General features: G+C 46.6%; 1 protein-coding gene and 1 pseudogene across 1 annotated transcript in view; both read right to left on the reverse strand.

Moving 5' to 3' along the window:
* LOC144479491 (procathepsin L-like) overlaps nt 1-19,354 on the reverse strand; it is an 84,606-nt gene that overhangs the window by 10,776 nt on the left and 54,476 nt on the right. The window lies entirely within an intron of this gene.
* Nucleotides 12,316-12,489, reverse strand: LOC144479809 (U2 spliceosomal RNA; annotated as a pseudogene).

Here is a 19,354-nt window from a genome sequence, read left to right on the forward strand (position 1 = left end):
TAGGTTATCACCCCTGGGGCAGCACGGTGGCAAAGTGGTTAGCACTGCTGCCTCACAGCACCGGGGACCTAGGTTCGATTCCCAGTTTGGGTGACTGTGTGGAGTCTGCATGTTCTCCACACGTCTTCATGGGTTTCCTTCGGGTGCTCTGGTTTCCACCCACAGTCCAAAATACATGTTGCTGAGGTGGATTGGCCGTGCTAAGTTCTCCCTCAGTGTACCCGAACAGGCACCGGAATGTGGTGACTAGGGGATTTTCACAGTGACTTCATTGCAGTGTTAATGTAAGCCAACTTGTGACATAAATAAATAAACTTTAAAAACTGGTTCTGGACACTCCCACCATCGGGAACATCCTTCCTGCATCTGCCCTGACTGGTCCTGTTAGAATTGTATAGGTTTCCATGAGATCCCTCCTCATTATTCTGAACTCCAGCGAGTATAATCCCAACCGACTCAATCCCTCCTCATGCGTCAGTCCCGCCAACTCAGGAATCAGCCACGGAAAGAGTGTTCAGGCTGCGGCCTGTCAGACGGAAAATCACCCTCTGCAGCCTTCCACTGTTTCATTCTACCCTCTGGGGATGACCGCAAAGAGATGAAAATAAAAACAACTGACTCTTCAACTAAGATAACCATGGGATAGCAGGCCTGGGGCTGGGAGTGCACTGTGCGCCCTCAAAATTACCCTGAGAGGCAGAGTTAGAATCTCACCCTCACAAATCAATCCGTACGTAACTTGAATGAGGTACTGGTGGGTGACTGGTGTCTGTGCAACCTGGTATGAGACCGGCTTTTAGATACAAAAAGGCAGTGAAATTCGAGAATTAATCCTAACAAGATACATGTGCAGCAAGGTAGTTAATCAAACTCAGTAAACCTTTTGGTGGAGGGAAAGTGAGAATAAGAGTTGATTGATTCAAAGCATCCTACTGGGCACTTTTATTTTGAACCCATGTCACGAAAATAAGATTTTCTATCACATCTCTCCTTATCTCATCGTGTCATAGAGGTTTACAGCATGGAAACAGGCCCTTTGGCCCAACTTCGGCTGACCAGTTTTTATCACTAAGCTAGTCCCAATTGCCTGCGTTTGGCCCATATCCCTCTATACCCATCTTACTCATGTAATTATCTAAATGCTTTTTAAAAGACAAAATTGTACCCGCCTCTACTCCTACCTCTGGCAGCTTGTTCCAGACACTCACTACCCTCTGTGTGAAAAAATTGCCCCTCTGGACACTTTTGTATCTCTCCCCTCTCACCTTAAACCTATGCCCTCTAGTTTTAGACTCCCCTACCTTTGGGAAAATATATTGACTATCTAGCTGATCTATGCCCCTCATTACTTTATAGACCTCTATAAGATCACCCCTCAGCCTCCTACGCTTCAGAGAAAAATGTCCCAGTCTATCCAGCCTCTCCTTATAACTCAAACCATCAAGTCCTGGTAGCATCCTAGTAAATCTTTTCTGCATTCTTTCTCAGTGAGCTACATTTTTAAAACGTTATTCATTCAGGTAAGGCCAGCATTTGCTGCCCATCTCTTCTTCCGGAGAAAAGGGTGGTTTGCCTTCCTCCAGCACTGCCGTTCCTGAGGTTAGATTGGGATTTCTATCATTTTGTCCCAACGACAGTATATTCAGCGAAGGTAATCACTGGATAAATAATTTTCATTTAACTTCAGAAGTGATGAGGCTGTTACATAAAACATTCCACCAGGACAACATCCTGTCAACAGTGAGGAGATGCTGGGTGGGATTTTCCGGCCGCGCTTGCCCCCCAGACCGGAGAATCCCAGCCGTGGTCACCAGACTTTTGCATGGTCCGCCCCTCACCCGTGGTGGGCGGGACAGGAAAATTCCACCTGCTGACTTGTTCTGGTGGTTTTGACGGTGGCATGTTACCCAGGGCACTGGGCATGCGCCCTGCTCCTTTTAATAAGGACTGAGCCATGCCATTGGGGAACAGCAGCAACATGAGCCCGCTACCACGTACTGAGGCGATGCCAGAGGAGGATTGGTACCTGGTACTTTGGTGGGGTAACGTGGCCAGAGGTGCGCCAGTCTACACTCTCTGGCAGGTGGTGGCTGTGTCGGGCCTTCATCCCCTCTTGTGTCTGGTTGTTCACCAACACTTCCTTCCTCTCGTGTATGTTGAATAATCGAGCAAACTCTTTCGGTGTCTGAACAGAGAGAAAAGAAGAATCAGATTTTACACGACGCTTTTCACAGTCTCAGGCACGCCTTGAAGTACTTGTTATTGCAACGTCGGAAACTTGGCAGCCAATCTGTGCACAGCAAGCTCCCATCCAGAATCATGTGACAAGTGACCAAATAAATGATGGCAGTTGAAAGATAAACACCGGCCAAGAGATACCTCTTGATCTTTTACTGTAACAGTGTTACACATCCACTTGAGGGAGAAGACAGGGCTTCAGTTTAATACTTCACCCATAGGACAGACTCCATAAAACTCTAATAGGAATAGGAACAGGAGGAGGCCATTCAGCCCTTCAAGCCTGCTCCACCATTTAATAGGGTCATGGTTGTTTTAACACTCACTAAGTCCACTTTCCTGCCTTCTCTCCTTAAGCCTTAGTTTCCCTTACCGATTAAGAATCTCGGCCTTCCCAGGGTAAAGGATTCCAAAGAGTCATACAAAGCATTGACTTCCACTGAAGATCATGTCGATAATTGTGAGCAGGTAACTGAACAACCACTTTAGCTAGTAGGGTGGCACAGTGGTTAGCACTGCTGCCTCACAGCACCAGCGTTCAATTCTGTCCTCTGGTGACTGTGTGAAGTTTGCACGTTCTCCCCATGTCTGTGGAGGTTTCCTCCGGGTGCTCCGGTTTCCTCCCACAGTCCAAAGATGTGCAGGTTAGTTGGATTGGCCATGCTAAATTGCCCTTTAGTGTCCCAAGATGTGTAACTTAGATGGACTAGAAAAGGTAAATGTGTGGGGTTATGGGATAGGGTGGTGCAGAGGGGGCCTGGGTGAGGTACTCTGTCAGAGAGTCAGTGCAGGCTCAATGGGCCGAAGGGCCTCTTCTGCATGTTGGGATTCTATGATTCAATGAATGCTGGTTTAGTTAAACCCCAGGTCATAAATCATAAGTCCCTACAGTGCAGGAGGAGGCCATTCAGCCCATTAAGTCTGCCCTGACCATAATCCCACCCAGGCCTATTCCCATAACCCTTCATATTTACCCTGCTAATCCCCCTAACACTAGGTTCAATTTAGCATGGCCAATCAACCTAACCCGCACATGTCTGGACTGTGAGCAGAAAAAACTCATGCAGACACGGGGAGAATGTGTAAACTCCACACAGACAGTGACCTGAGGCCGGAATTGAACCCGGGTCCCTGGCGCTGTGAGGCAGCAGTGCTAACCACCATGCCACCGTGCCGCCCCTTTTTTAAAATTAGGTTTTACCAGTTACTATGGATCATATCGGTACCAGATCTGACCGTGATTGCTTTTTGGTCAAAATATCTGGGCCAGCATTTTCTGTCCTTTAACGGCCTACTGCCACTGCAAGGGAGGATGGGGAATTTGGCACTCAGCCAAATCTCCGTTCACTGCGGCAGGACCAGAGAATCCCGCCGGAGTGATTGGCCGGCTAATTCCCCTCTGTTCTCAGGACGTAAGCAATGCTAGCCAGGCCACCTTTATTACCTACTGCCAGCTGTCCTGAGAGCGTCAACAGTCACTTATGTCACATGGGACTGAGTGACATTAGGCCAGACCAGTGACGTGTAGCAGATCTCCATCCTTAAAGGATATTAATTGAACCAGTTGGGATTTTACAACAAAACCAGTGCCCTTGGTCATTTTTCTACCTGGTGCCTGGTAAAATGATTGGATTTTAGCAAATTCCAGTTCCCAACTTGCCTTGATGGAATCTGAATCCTCTGTGAGTTCAGCGGCTGATGCTATCATATCTCCAGGGAATCACTCACCAAATCACCAAAACTATTCATGACCATGATATACGTCGAATTCCCTTGCTTGTCATTGTGCTCTTTAATTTTCCTCAGATTTTCCAGCCATATTCCTTTCCTCAGTGCCTCTATTTTCTGAGGACAGAACAGTGAGAGATGATTGTAAGATATTGCCAACATAGACAGGAAGAAAGGAAGACTTGCATTTCAATCACACCTCTCAAGACATCCCAGAGAGCTTTGCAGATAATGAATTGAGTTGGAAGTGTAGTCACTTTTGTAATGTAGAAAAAGCAGCAGGAAATCTACACACAGCAAGATCCCAAAAACAGTCACGTAACTAAACAATCTTTTCAGATGAATATTGGTTGAGGAGTAAATATTGGCGTGGGCACCTGGGAGAACACTTCTCTTTTTCAAAATAGTGCATTAGATCTTTCACCCCAATCTTAGTGCGCAGAATTTTGCACCCGGTTTAACAATTTATCAGAATGGCAGCACCTCTGACAGTGCAGAGTTCCTTCAGTACTGCTGTGGGAAGTGTCAACTCGGATTACATGTCCTAATCGTGGACTGGCTTCTAACACCATCACCTCGTGACTCAGAGGCAAAAGAGCTGCCAGTGAGGCCACCAGACAAACACAGCTCATGCACAGGGAAACACTCGTCTGCATGGTGGCTGGCCTTGGTGAATCCAACAGGTTTATTTTGGTGTTACTCTTGGCTACTTGAGACAAGCACACAGCAGCACTAACGCTGGGATTCCTGGGATAAAAAATTTAATTTCATCGTGTTGAAGGAGGCTATTCAACATAGAATAGAGCCATAGTATCCCTACAGTGCAGAAAGAGGCCATTTGGCCCATCAATACTGCATCAACTCTTACCCAGGCCCAACCCTTGCCCTTATCTCCATAACCCTGAGCATTTACCTTGCTAAATCACCTAACTTACACATATCTTTGGACACTAAGGGGCAATTTAGCATGGCCAATCCACCTAACCTGCACATCTTTGGACTGTGGGAGGAAACTGGAGCACCCGGAGGAAACCCATGCAGACATGGGGAGAACGTGCAAACTCCACATATAGACAGTGACCCAAGGCTGGAATTGAACAGGGGTCCTGGGCACTGTGAGGCAGCAGTGCTAACCACTGTGCCACCATGCCGACAGTCCATCGAGTCTGCACCGACTCTCTGACAGAGTATTTTACCCAGGTCGTATCCCCGTAATCCCACACATTTACCATCGCTAATCCACCTAACCTACACATCTTTGGACGATGGAAGGAAACCATAGCATCCAGAGGAAACCTACGCAGACATGGGGAGAATGTGCAAACTCCGCACATAATCAAACCCAGGTCCCTGGTGCTTTGAGACAACCACTGAACTACCATGCTGCCCCGTATGTTTGTACGCTCTTTTGATGTTACTGTCCATTGCGAGCAAGTTTAGGTAAAGAAAAGCTACAAATCCTCCTATTCATAGAATCCCCACAGTGCAGAAGGAGGCCATTCAGCCCATCGAGTCTGCACCGACAACAATCCTACCCAGGCCCTATCTCCATAACCCTATGCATTTACTTAGCTCACCCTCCCTGACACTAAGGGGCAAGTTAGCATGGCCAATCCACCTAACCCACACATCGTTGGACTGTGGGAGGAAACCGGAGCACCTGGAGGAAACCCACGCAGACATGGGGAGAACATGCAAACTCCACACAGACAGTGACCCAAGCCGGGAATCGAACCCAGGTCCCTGGCGCTGTGAGGCAGTAGTGCTAACCAAATGCTGGGATTCCTAGGATATAAAATTTCATTTCATTGTGTTGAAGGAGGCCATTCAGTCCATCGAGTTCAGCTAAAGCTGGTGTCAGGGGGGTTGAATTCCCAGGAGAATCTATCTGGGGCAATGTAAATAAGTATTAGGTGGAGCGTTTGTTCCAATGTGTTACAGATAAAAAAAGATAATTTGACATTTTAGTGAACATTCACACTGATTTCTGCTGCCAGAATTCTATTCATTGGAACTCAATGTAGACCAGTGTCTGGTTAGGTTGGTGGATTCCAGTCTTGTTTGAGTAAGGTGGACAGACGAAGGAATGTGGATTGTGATGAGCAAGGGAATTGTGTCTGGTGTCCTGACCAATATCACAACCAACATCTCCAATATAGTCATTTTCAGATTACTGTTTGTTGGGCCTATGTTGGAAAATGTCTGTTTATCCTCCATCACAACAGTGACAAACTTCAACAAGTACTTAATTAGCTTTGGGATATTTTGAGGATGTTAAAGGCAGTTTAGAAATATAAATTGTTACTCTGTAAGTATGTAAACCCCACAATTTACAACAGCCCAAACTCCAACTTGAGGAAATGGGAGGGTTAGACAGAATCAGAAAATGCTAACAGCTCCGAAGGAGGCCATTCAGCCCATCATGTCTGCCCCCCTGCCCTGCCTCACCCCCTCCCTGGCTTTTATTTGCAGCCCTGCGGATTTTTTCTTGCCAGGTAATTATCCAAATCAAGAAAATATAGATCCCGATCTTGGATTGGTTTTCTTCACTGCTGGGATTTCTTCCCCTATTCTTACCTTGCTGTTGTATGTTTTCCCATTGATGCTCTTCCAGGTTTCCCAGTCCTGATTCGAACTCGGGGTGGTTGAGGAGGCACAATTTGTGATTAGAAAACAGGCCGCAAACAGGTATAGCTGCATCATCAAATATCTAGACGTTGACATGGTAACAGTATAGACAACCTTAACGAATGCTCTGAAATGAGAGGATAAAATGGACGCGGTGGCATTTTACAAGTTAGTGACTCAAAGTTCAAACTTTCCCTGTAATTTCCTGGACTTTCCTTTCCTCTCAGTAAATCCCAAGGAAGTGGCAGCTCTTGGGAGCTTTGCCAAGTTTAGCCCAGTCCATCATGCAAACCAGCCTCTCACCCATTGACTCTGTCTACACTTCGCTGCCTCGGAAAAACAGCCAGTATAATCAAGGACCCCACGCACCCCAGGCATTCTCTCTTCCACCTTCTTCTGTTGCGAAAAAGATACAAAAGTCTGAGGTCACGTACCAACCAGCTCAAGAATAGCTTCTTCCCTGCGGTCTTCATGCTTTTGAATGGACCTACCTCGCATTAAGTTGATCTTTCTCTACACCCCAGCCATGACTGTAACACTACATTCTGCACTCTCTCATTTCCTTCTTTATGAATGGTATGCTTTGTCTGTATAGCGCGCAAGAAACAATACTTTTCACTGTATCCCAATACATGTGACAATAATAAATGAAATCAAATCAAACCTGTGGTTAACTGTTGGTAAGAAGGCTTGAAGCAAGAAGGGATCATTCAGCATCTCAAACCCTTTCAACGCACAGGTCACTCAGGACATTCTCAAATTAAAAATGGGGGTGGGGGGGTAATTTATCTGGGATCAGCAGCATCATGAACTCAGGGTACGATCTTACCGGCCGCTCATACCACGCTCCTGCTGCAGCGAGGTCGGAGAATTTGGCAGCCAGCCAAACCTCCGTTCACGGCAGTGGGATGGGAAATTCCCGCCGGCGTGAATGGTGATAAGATTCCGGCCTCAGTGGTCACCGGCCTCCAGCATTGGCTGACCTGGAGTCATCCCTAATTAGTTATTCAGCGTGCCCTCTTGGTCCATGATGAGGCTGGAACTGGGAGCTCCACAATAAGAGCAAGAGGACAATGGGGGTGCAATTAGGACCGGGATTCTCTGATCTCGTTCACCCCACCACCGCTTGCCAGCGAGAACGGAGAACTTGGCGCTCAGCCTAAACTCCACACACTGCAACGGGACTGGAGAATCCCAGCCGCGGGCGAGGTTGGAGAATTCTGGCATCGATGTCAGTCTGTCACAATATTTAGAGAGACAGTACTTACTGGCAGAGCCACAATGGTGAGAAAGGTCACTTCAACTTCTGCAGAAACGGTAAAAAAAGACAACAAAACAGACAGAAGGAATAAATCTGGAGTTGGAAAGGTAGCATTGGAGGTCTATGTTTATCTGGGGACATGGAGTTGCATGAAGAGAGGGCATGAGAAAGGTTCCTGGTTTGACACAGGCATTCTTGCTCTAAGGTTAGAAGTTTCAGGATGCCCTGGGGCATTAGTTTCAATCAATGTTGTGTGCACTGCTGGAGTAACCTCAGAATGGTACAGAGGAAGATGGTATATTTAATGGAAGTTGCTAAGGTAAAATAATCCGACAGGGAAAATAACCCGAGTTTGCAGAAAACAAAGTGTGTTAGACTGTGACACATTCCCTACTGCCTGTGTCAAGCCCTGAGGTAATGGCTGGAATTTTACCGCCCCCCCCCCCGCCCACCCCCGGAATCGGGACGGATGTGGTTCGCAGAATGGAATTCTCCGTTGGCCTCGGGTGGGATTTTACGAGCCTCGCCCGAGCGAAGTTGTAAAATACTGACCAATGTGTCGCTCTCCCACAGTCGACCCTGCATACCAATACTGAAACAGGACACACCTTCCAGTTGTGACAATAGCATTGAAGCCTCTGGCACATTCATACATTTCCAAACTGACAACCAGGGTTAGCTGGAGGTGAGAATATTGTCACTTCCTGTGCATGCCTTCAACTCCCCAAATCTGAATACTTTGGAACATTAGAACATAAGAACATAAGAAATAGGAGCAGGAGGAGGCCATCTAGCCCCTCGAGCCTGCCCCGCCATTCAATAAGATCATGGCTGATCTGAAGTGGATCAGTTCCACTTACCCGCCTGATCCCTATAACCCCTAATTCCCTTACCGATCAGGAATCCATCTATCCACGATTTAAACATATTCAACGAGGTAGCCTCCACCACTTCAGTGGGCAGAGAATTCCAGAGATTCACCACCCTCTGAGAGAAGTTCCTCCTCAACATTGAAACATCTCCAGCCCCTCGACTATGTTCCACCATTCAACAAGATCATGGACTGAATTTTTATATTCCTGTAGTAATTTGAGGTGACTCCATGTGGCAAGTAACAAATTGAAAGATTATTGACTGAGACAATGTACAATGAAGGGTTTAACAGCACAACAATACAGCTCTATTCCCAACAACGTCCTGACTCCAAATGAAGACCTCTAGTCTTTGGAATGCCTGCCCATGCTCCTGATTGGCCCAGGTTCACGCGCTCGCTCTCCATTGGTTCCAGCCTGGTCATGTGTCCCACGAAGGATCACCCATTAAAGGGGTCACACTACCACAATTCCCCTGCTGGCAGGCGTCCAGTCTAGGACGGCGGGCATGGGAGGCAGGTGGCTGTACAATTCCCCACATAGCCTTAGCTAAGTTATTAGTTGGCTGATTAGTGATGCAGAACGATGCCAACAGCGCAGGTTCAATTCCTGTACCGGCTGAGGTTATTCATGAAGGCCCCGCCTTCTCAACTTTACCCCTCACCTGAGGTGTGGTGACCCTCAGGTTAAATCACCACCAGTCAGCACTCCCCTCAAAGGGGACAGCAGCCTATGGTCATCTGGGACTATGGCAACTTTATCATTTTATAATTAGTGTTTAAAATAGTTACTGACTTCTCCAAAATCTGAACAAAAACTCATGGGGTGGGATTTTCCGACCGCGCTCGCCCCAAGACCGGAAAATTCTGCCGAGGTCAACGGACCTTTGCATGGTCCATGTCCCTCCCGCTACGATTCCTGTGCTGGGCGGGACGGGAAAATTCCGCCTATGGCTATATTGTAGACTTTTATTCAGACCAAATTCTCGATGTTTTTAAAGCTTTGCCAGAATTCTCCGGTCCCGTACGCCCCACTACCGCTGCCAGTGAGAACAGAGAATTTGACACTCAGCCAAATCTCCGTTCACTGCAGCGGGACTGGAGAATTACAGCCGCGGGTGAGGTCGGAGAATCCAGGCCCATAATCCTTCAGACAAAATGGTGAAATAAGGTCAAGAGAAAGGTTAGTTTATCAAAGGGGAAAGATTGAGAACTGTTAGCAACTTTATTTGTGAATTCCATTGGGGAACAATCCAAGGAAAAGCAAACCTGCTTAGCTTTAAAGAATCCTTATAACTGGCCACATGTTGAAAGCAGGTCATGAATGGTTGTAACTGAGGCATCTTGAGGGAGACATGTCAGGCTGTAGAATGATTTTCAAAGTTGTTTTTTGGAACAGGGACTATTAGAATGGATAGCTGGACCAAGGCAGATGAGATCAGGATGTGGAGTTGCCGGCGTTGGACTGGGGTAGGCACAGTAAGTAGTCTCACAACACCAGGTTAAAGTCCAACAAGTTTATTTGGTAGCACGAGCTTTCGGAGCATTGATCACTTGATGAAGGGGCAACGCTCCAAAAGCTTGTGCTACCAAATAAACCTGTTGGACTTCAACCTGGTGTTGTGAGGCTACTTGCATACCTACCCCAGTCCAACGCCGGCAACTCCACATCATGGAGATCAGGGTGGGTAGATGTGCGTATTTACCCCTGTGGTTTCAAGTGTTGATCATAGAATCCTACAGTGCAGAAGGAGGCCATTTGGCCCATCGAGTCTGCACTGACCACAATCCCACCCTGTCCCTATTTCCGTAACCCAATGCATTTACCCTCCGAGTCTCCCTGACACTAAGGGGCAATTTAGCATGGCCAATCAACCTAACCCACATATCTTTGGACTGTGGGAGGAAACTGGAGCACCCGGAGGAAACCCACACAGACACGAGGAGAACGTGCAAACTCCACACAGACAGTGACCCAAGCCGGGAATCGGACCCGGGTCCCTGGTGCTGTGAGGCAGCAGTGCTAACCACTGTGCCATCCCTCAGATATGAACTGTTTGCACTAAATGGCCAGTTTAAAAGCCGATTTTGACACATGGATTCCCTGTAAGGGAACAGTGAGTGCACCTGACATTTTGGACAACATTCCTCCGGCAACAAACACACCAATAAACAGCTCAGTTATTTGTAGGATCTCACTGTGCGTAAGATAACTACTGTCTTTGCACCGATAATGGGCATGCCTGCATTTTACTGATTCCTTGTTTAATGAGGTGGATTGACACATTGACAAGGGATGATAAGGTATTTAATAAGTGCAAGAAACTTTGATGCAACCTCTCAAAATAAGACATGAGCAGGAGGTGATAGCTACTATTACATATGAGTTCCCAATAAAAACCTGATTCACTACAATGAAGGGGAGATGATGGAGTCGTGGTATTGTTACTAGACTAGTAATCCAGAGATTGGGGACCTGGTATCAATTCCTACCACGGCAGATGGTGAAATTTGAATTCAATAAAAATCTGGAATGAACTAATGATTACCCTGAGATGTAAAAACCCATCTGGCTCACTAATATCCTTTAGTGAAGGAAATCTGCCATCCTTACCTGGTCTGGCCTACATGTGACTCCAGAGCCACAGCAATGTGGTTGGCTCTCAACTGCCCTCTGAAATGGACCAGGAAGCTATTCAATTCAAGGGTAATTAAGGATGGGCATGAAGTCTTGGCCCAACCAGCGACGCTCACAGCCATGAATGAATTTTTAAAAAGCCATTTTAGCGACACCAATTAAAAAATGTATTTAACATTTAAAGTTGAAAGTTTATTTATTAGTGTCACAAGTAGGCTCACATTAACACTGCAATTAAGTTACTGTGAAAATCCCCAAGTCGCTATGCTCCGTCGCTTATTCAGGTACACTGAGTGAGAATTTAGCATGGCCGATTCACGTAACCAGCACATCTTTTAGATGTTTATTAGAAAGTACCACACGCACCGGTGTTGCATACTAATAAAAAGTCTTCTGAAACCACAGCATTCTGTTGCTTTGATAACTAAAAATGTCTGATCTAAGTGAAATCTAAGGCAGCAAATTCTTCTTCTTCCCTTGATACAATTCCTCAAATTGAATGGGTATTGATTCCAGTTTGACTTGTTTACTAGGTGGTGCCTACTTCCAGCTGAGGGCTGGATTTGCCTGTTTTCAGTCGATGTAGTTACTGCTGGATCTGCCAGGCGTGTATCCCAGGGTTCTCTGCTCCCACATATCCCCGCGCTTTGGTTCCTTAATATATTGCAAATACTGGAACTGACTCCTCATTTACTGCCTGTCGTTCCCTTAACTTGTTAGACAATACAAAGCAACCCAGACATCTCCATTGATTGCTGTGGTGATTGTCTCTTTAACACGTTTAAAAAAAAATACTTTTCCAATTCAACCAAATCAAATCCAATTCAGAGTCTCAACAAGTTGAGACATTTCAGATCCAGGCTGACAAGACAGGGCGAGCGACCAAACCACCCTGTCCTGGGCCTGATCTACATGAGCCAAGCTGATTGGAGAAGGGGGAGGTTCCTCCTCCAAGACTTGAGCTCATTTGCATCTTAGCCAAAAGGCCGAGATGCCGCTTTTAAAAATTGCTTCATATGAAACATATGAAGTCTCAGCGTAACCTAATGACCTCAACCAAGTGCGGCCGACCATGGGCTGCCGACCATACTACACTTGATCTTAGCCAAAAGGCCGAGAAGCGATGTCTCTTTAACACATTGCATTCCTCAGCACCTCTAGTTAGCTTCAATGATCATTTATCTGAGAGACAGTTCCCACCACATACACCATCCTCACCTTTCACAAGAGCTGCCTAGATTATACCAAAAGCATAAAACATTTCCGTTGCCAGAGAAGGTAATTATAAATGTGCCACCTATAACTTTTAACCCATAGCGATTTGGAGCATTTGGTTAAGTGTTGCTCTTGTGAACTTGACTCTTTACTTTGGCAATCCAATGCTTTGAAATGGAGTTGCAAAGTAGGAGTTAGGAGAGCAAAATGCACGATTGGAACTGCCCATCAATTCATAGCATTGTAATGAAAAAACAGCCTGGGTTATGTCCTTAAATTTATCACAGCACATGAACCCATGGGGCGGCACGGTGGCACAGTAGTTAGCACTGCTGCCTCATAGCGCCAGGGACCTTGGTTTGATTCCTGGCTTGGGTCACTGTCTGCATGTTCTCCTTGTGTCTGCGTGGGTTTCCTCCCACAGTCTGAAAGACGTGTTGGTTAGGCGCACTGGCCATGCTAAATCCTCCCTCAGTGTACCCGAACAGGCGCCGCAGTGTGGCGACTGGGGGATTTTCACAGTAACTTCATTGCAGTGTTAATGTAAGCCTACTAATAAATAAACTTAAAACAAAAACACAAGCGGCTAGGCTGCAGTTTAACCTCAATCACCTGAATATTGCAGTAAATATGTTAACTCACTTCAGTCTGTATTATAGATTATAGAGAATTATAATGAGGAGGCTTAATGTACAGAGTAAAATGAAGACTTAACACTGAGATTTAAATGAACAAATTTGTGACTGAATTGAGGTTGAAAACAGATTGAAACGGGAAACTTTAATACAAGCTGCTGATTTTAAACAGTTTATAGACATCATTAGCTTCCAATAAATGTGAGTAAAGGAAATGACAGCAATCTCACCTGGTTTAGACAGCTTCTCCCTTCCTAGATTGTTCTGGCTGAGGATAGGGTTTATATAACTGTAAAACAGAAGGGTTTGAGCTTTCTCACACAGTTTGTTTATCTACTGCACCCTGAAGGCACACATTAATGTTAATTTTTCAACCCACTGAACTAAGATGACCTGAGATTCTATTGTGTGTTCCCCGTTAATCATCAGTAATCATATCGCTAGACAAGTGCCTGGAACCGTGTGTTAAGACACTGTTTGAAAACCCAAAATAAGTGAGTGGGGAATCTAATTGGGCCCAAGGCTGCAAAACAAGTGGGACCGAGTCAGAACTTGTGCTGAAAAAAGCACCATGTGAGGATTCTGAAGGAGGCACCACCAGTTACAAGTTGGTAAAAAAAAACTTTAAGAATTTCTAACTGAATTAGAAATTAGTTGTCCTTCTATTTTGTTTTCTATAAGCTCATTTAAATTGTAAAGCATTTTAATCTGGATATTTGGTTTTCTATTTTTGTGTTATCATAGGATTATAGAATCATATCCTACAGAAAGAATTGATTGGTTCATTGTGGGTGGCACGGTGGCACAGTGGTTAGCACTGCTGCCTCACAACGCCAGGGACCCAAGTTCGATTCTGGCCTCGGGTAACTGTCTGTGTGGAGTTTGCACGTTCTCCCCATGTCTGCGTTTCCCCCACAAAGGTGTGCATGTTAGGTGGATTGGCCGTGCTAAATTGCCCCTTAGTGTCCCAAGCTGTGTAGGTTAGGTGGATTGGCCATGGTAAATGTGTGGGTTAATGAAAATAGGGCGGGGAAAAGGGCGTGGGTCAGATACTTAGGGAGGAACTTTCCCGTCTCGCCTGCTACGGGAATCGTAGCGGGCGGGGGCGGATCATGCAAAGGTTCGTCGACCTCGGGTGGGATTTTCCAGTCTTGAGGCAAGCATGGCCGGAAAATCTCACCCTCTCTCAGAGAGTGTCAGTCCAGACTCGATGGGCCAAATAGTCTCCTTCTGCACTGTCGGGATTGTTTGACTGTGCCTCATCAAATAGTCCAATGCACCAGCTCTTCCATCAGAGCCTTCCTTATTGTTCCAATTTGAATTTTTATCTAATTCCATTTTGAAAGTTACCATTGAGTCTGCTTCCAGCGCACTCTCGGGCAGCAAGTTGTGAATCCAACTCCAGGCCAATCTGGGAGGGTTCATCCTGCTCAGGGTGAGCTCTGTACTACAGGAAAACCCATGGCTGTCGCCACTCCAAAATGGGGGCATTATTGTAACAATTCCGCATTTTGATTTATTGATTATAGGTGTGCACCTTATGTGACCTTAACGCTTCACAGGCACTTTCTACAGTGTAGTGACTGTTGTAAACATGGTAACCATTCTGCGTAAAGCTCCCACACTCAACAGTGAGATTATAACCACATCATCTGGTTCAGACTTATTGGCGAGGGACTTGGTCAGGGGATCAGAGAGACGGATCTCCTCAGCTCCTTTTTGAATCATTTCATGGGATCATTCACGTCAACCAGTCAGGGGATCTGTTTCATTTTCCATATGGCAGTACCTCTGATAATGCAGCACCCCCTCAGCATTGCTCTATACTGGTCCACTCTGAATGTTAAGAATGAAAGTTAGTGAATGAGTAGATGGGTGAATGGATGGGTGAATGGGTGAGGTAGATAGTTAGGTGAGGTGGTCGGTGAGTGAGGTGAGTAGGGTGGTTGAGATGGGTAGTTGTGTCTTGGCGGTAATCGAGTGGTCGGGTGGCATTTGGGTTGGGTTGAGAGGATACATGGGTTGGTTCGTTGGGCAAGGGGGGTAGTTGTGCTGGGTGATGAGGGTAGTCGCGTTTGGTTGGGTGGGTTGTTGTGCTGAGCATTGGCTGAGCAAGAATTTTTGTACCATTCAGCAGATGGACATAAGACACACACCCACCCACACACTCACACACACACACACACACACACACACACACACACAATCAGGGCCATCAAGGCAATCTCCCTCACTGAAGGTCAACAGTCAGTTACAGTCACTGGGATAGCAGATAGTTACAGTCACTGGGATAGCACTGCACGGCAGCAGGAAGACAGGCCATGGCACATAGAAGGCAAGGAATGTATGAGAATAAAAGCAAATGATGCTGAAAATACTCTGCAGGTTGGGTAGTTTCTGTGGAAAGAAACAGAGTGAATGTTTCAGGTTGATGACTTGATGTAAGGTCAACAGCCTGAACCATTAAATCTCTGCAGATACGACTTGTCGGCATTTCTAGAAATGTATGCTTTTATTTCAGATTTGCAGCATCTGCAGTGTTTTTGTAGGTGGGGATTACACAAGAATTGGTTAAGGTTCTCAACACTCAAGGCCTGCCCTGGGGATCTCTAGCCATTGAAGATCAATCTCCAGGATATTACTGTGTGTCACCCTGGAGAAACGTCATTGGGACATTGTCTTTATTTCATTTTCTTTAAACATTTCTCTTTACCATGAACAAAAATGTTGAACCCCCAACTTTCCTATTGCTTGCCATTTTGACTCCATATCTTGTTCTGATGCCACATGTCCAGCCTTGGCCTGCTGCTGTGCCCAACACAAATTCAAAAAACAACTCCTCATCTTCCAAGAAGCACAGTCCAGCCTTCTGGACTCAACATTGAGTTCAACAACTTTAGACTGTGAACTTTCCCCTCCATCCTGACACCCTCTTTTGGTTTTTGGTTCCCTTGGCTTGTGCCAACTCAACCCCACCTCTGCCCCACATGGTCACCTGTCCGTGTTGTTCAGCTTTTCTCCCACTGAGCACTGACCTTTATTCTCCTATTACTACAGTAAGAAGTCTCACAACACCAGGTTATTTGGTAGCACGAGCTTTCAGAGCGTTGTCCCTTCATCAGGTGAGTGGAAATTCTGTTCACAAACAGGGCATATACAGACACAAATGCAATTATAAGATAATGGTTGGAATGCGAGTCTTTACAGGTAATCAAGTCTTAAAGGTACAGACAATGTGAGTGGAGAGAGGGTTAAGCACAGGTTAAAGAGGTGTGAATTGTCTCAAGCCGGGACGGTTAGTGAGATTTTGCAAGCCCAGGCAAGTCATGGGGGTTACAGGTAGTGTGACATGAACCCAAGATCCCGGTTGAGGCCGTCCTCATGTGTGCGGAACTTGGCTATCAGTTTCTGCTCAGCAATTCTGCGCTGTCGTGTGTCGTGAAGGCCGCCTTGGAGAACGCTTACCCGAAGATCAGAGACTGAATGCCCTTGACTGCCGAAGTGTCCCCCGACAGGAAGGGTACATTCCTGTCCGGTGATTGTCAAGCAGTGTCCATTCACCCATTGTCATAGCGTCTGTGTGAGACCCTGTGTGTGAACCTCTCTGGCTACGTCGAGGGCATCCTGAAACCCATCGTACAAAGAGCCCCAGCTTCTGTCGTGACACTATGGACTTCCTACAGAAACTTAGCACACATGGAGCAGTTGAACCAGGAACACTCCTCATCACAGTGGATGTCTCGGCACTCTACACCAGCATCCCCCATGATGACGGCATTGCTGCAACTGCCTCAGTACTCAATGCCGACAACTGCCAATCTCCAGATGCAATTCTACAACTCATCCACTTCATCCTGGACCACAACGTCTTCACCTTCAACAACCCAGTTCTTCATCCAGACACATGGAACAGTCATGGCGACCAAATTCGCATCTCATTTTGCCAACGTCTTCATGCACAGGTTCGAACAAGACTTCTTCACTGCACAGGACCTTCAACCGATGCTATACACTAGATACATCGATGACATTTTCTTCCTTTGGACTCATGGTGGACAATCACTGAAACTACTATATGATGACACCACAGATTCACCATGGACTACTCTCCGGAATCGGTTGCATTCTTGGACACACGCATCTTCATCAAGGACGGTCACCTCAGCACCTCACTGTACTGCAAGCCCACTGATAATCTCACGATGCTCCACTTCTCCAGCTTGCACCCCAAACACGTTAAAGAAGCCATCCCCTACGGACAAGCCCTCCGTATACACAGGATCTGCTCAGATGAGGAGGATCACAACAGACACCTACAGACGCTGAAAGACACCCTCGTAAGAACAGGATATGGTGCTCAACTCATCGATCGACAGTTCCGACGCGCCACAGCGAAAAGCCACACAGACCACCTCAGAAGACAAACATGGGACACGGTGGACAGAGTACCCTCCGTCGTCCAGTACTTCCCCAGAGCGGAGAAGCGATGACATCTTCTCCGGAGCCTTCAACATGTCATCAGTGTTGGTGTTGGTCAGTATCGGAGGACGGTGAGGAGTTGCGCTCCTCCCCCCTCCCTGCCATCGCCTACCCCCATCACTGTCCTCCTACCCCTTTCAGAATAACAATCTTTTTTGTTCATTCATGGGATATGTGTGTCGCTGGCTAGGCCAGCATTTATTGTCCATCCCTAATTGCCCTTGAGAAGGTAGTGGTGAGCTGCCTCCTTGACCCACTGCAGTCCATGTGGTGTAGATACACCCACAGTGCTGTTAGGGAAGGAGTTCCAGGATTTTGAGCGAATGACAGCGAAGGAACAACGATATATTTCTGAATCAGGATGGTGTGTTGCTGGGGGGAATAATTCCAGGTGATGGTGTTCCCATGTATCTGCAGCCCCTGTCCTTCTAGATGGTGGTTGTGGGTTTGGAAGGTCCTGTCTAAGGTCCCTTGGTGAGTTCCTGCAGTGCATCTTGTAGATGGTACACTGTGGTGGTGGAGGGATTGAATGTTTGTAGATGAGGTGCCAATCAAGTGAGCTACTTTCTCCTGGTTGGTGTTTAGTTTCTTGGGGAGGTGATGGCCATTATCGCTAGACTATTAATACAGAAACTCAGCTAATGTTCTGGGGACTCGGGTTCAAATCCCACCACGGCAGATGGTGGAATTTGAATTCAATAAAAATATCTGGAATTAACTTTCTACTGATGACCATGAAAACCATTGTTGATTGTTGGAAAAACTCACCTGGTTCACTCCGGGTTTCCTCTGGGTGCTCCGGTTTCCTCCCACAGTCCAAAGATGTGCGGGTTAGGTTGATTGGCCATGCTAAATTGCCCCTTAGTGTCCTGAGATGTGTAGGTTAGAGGGATTAGTGGGTAAAATATGTAGGGATATGGGGGTAGGGCCTGGGTGGGATTGTGGTCGGTGCAGACTCGATGGGCCAAATGGCCTCTTTCTGTACTGTAGGGTTTCTATGTTTCTATTAATGTCCTTTAGGGAAGGAAATCTGCCTACATGTGACTCCAGAGCCACAGCAATGTGGTTGACTCTCAACTGCCCTCTGGACAAGGGTAACTAGGGATGGGCAATAAATGCTCGCCATGCCGTGATGCCCATGTCCCACGAATGAGTAAAACAAAGCTTCTTGAGTGTTGTTGGAGCGGCACTCAGCCAGGCAAGTGGAGAATATTCCATCGCACTCCTGACTTGTGCCTTATGGATAGTGGACAGGCTTTGAGGACTCAGGAGGTGAGTTACTCATTGCAAGATTCCTAGCCTCTGATCTGTTCTCCTAGCCACAGTATTTACATGGCTCTTTCAGTTCCATTTCTGGTCAATTGTAACCCTCAGGATGTTGATTGTGGGGGATTCAGTGATGGTAATGTCATTGAATATCAAGCGGTTGGTGGCACAGTGGCTAGCACTGCTGCCCCACAGTGCCAGGGACCCGGGTTCGATTCCCGGTTTCTATCACTGTCTGTGTGGAGTTTGCACGTTCTCCCCGTGTCTGCTCCGGTTTCCTCCCACATTCTGAAAGACGTGCTGGTCAGGTGCATTGACCCGAACAGGCACCGAAACAACGAGGGGAATTTCACAGTAACTTCATTGCAGTGTTAATGTAAGTTGTGACTAATGTA

The sequence above is a fragment of the Mustelus asterias genome, chromosome 26, assembly GCF_964213995.1.
Source record: "Mustelus asterias chromosome 26, sMusAst1.hap1.1, whole genome shotgun sequence".
NCBI lineage: Eukaryota > Metazoa > Chordata > Chondrichthyes > Carcharhiniformes > Triakidae > Mustelus > Mustelus asterias.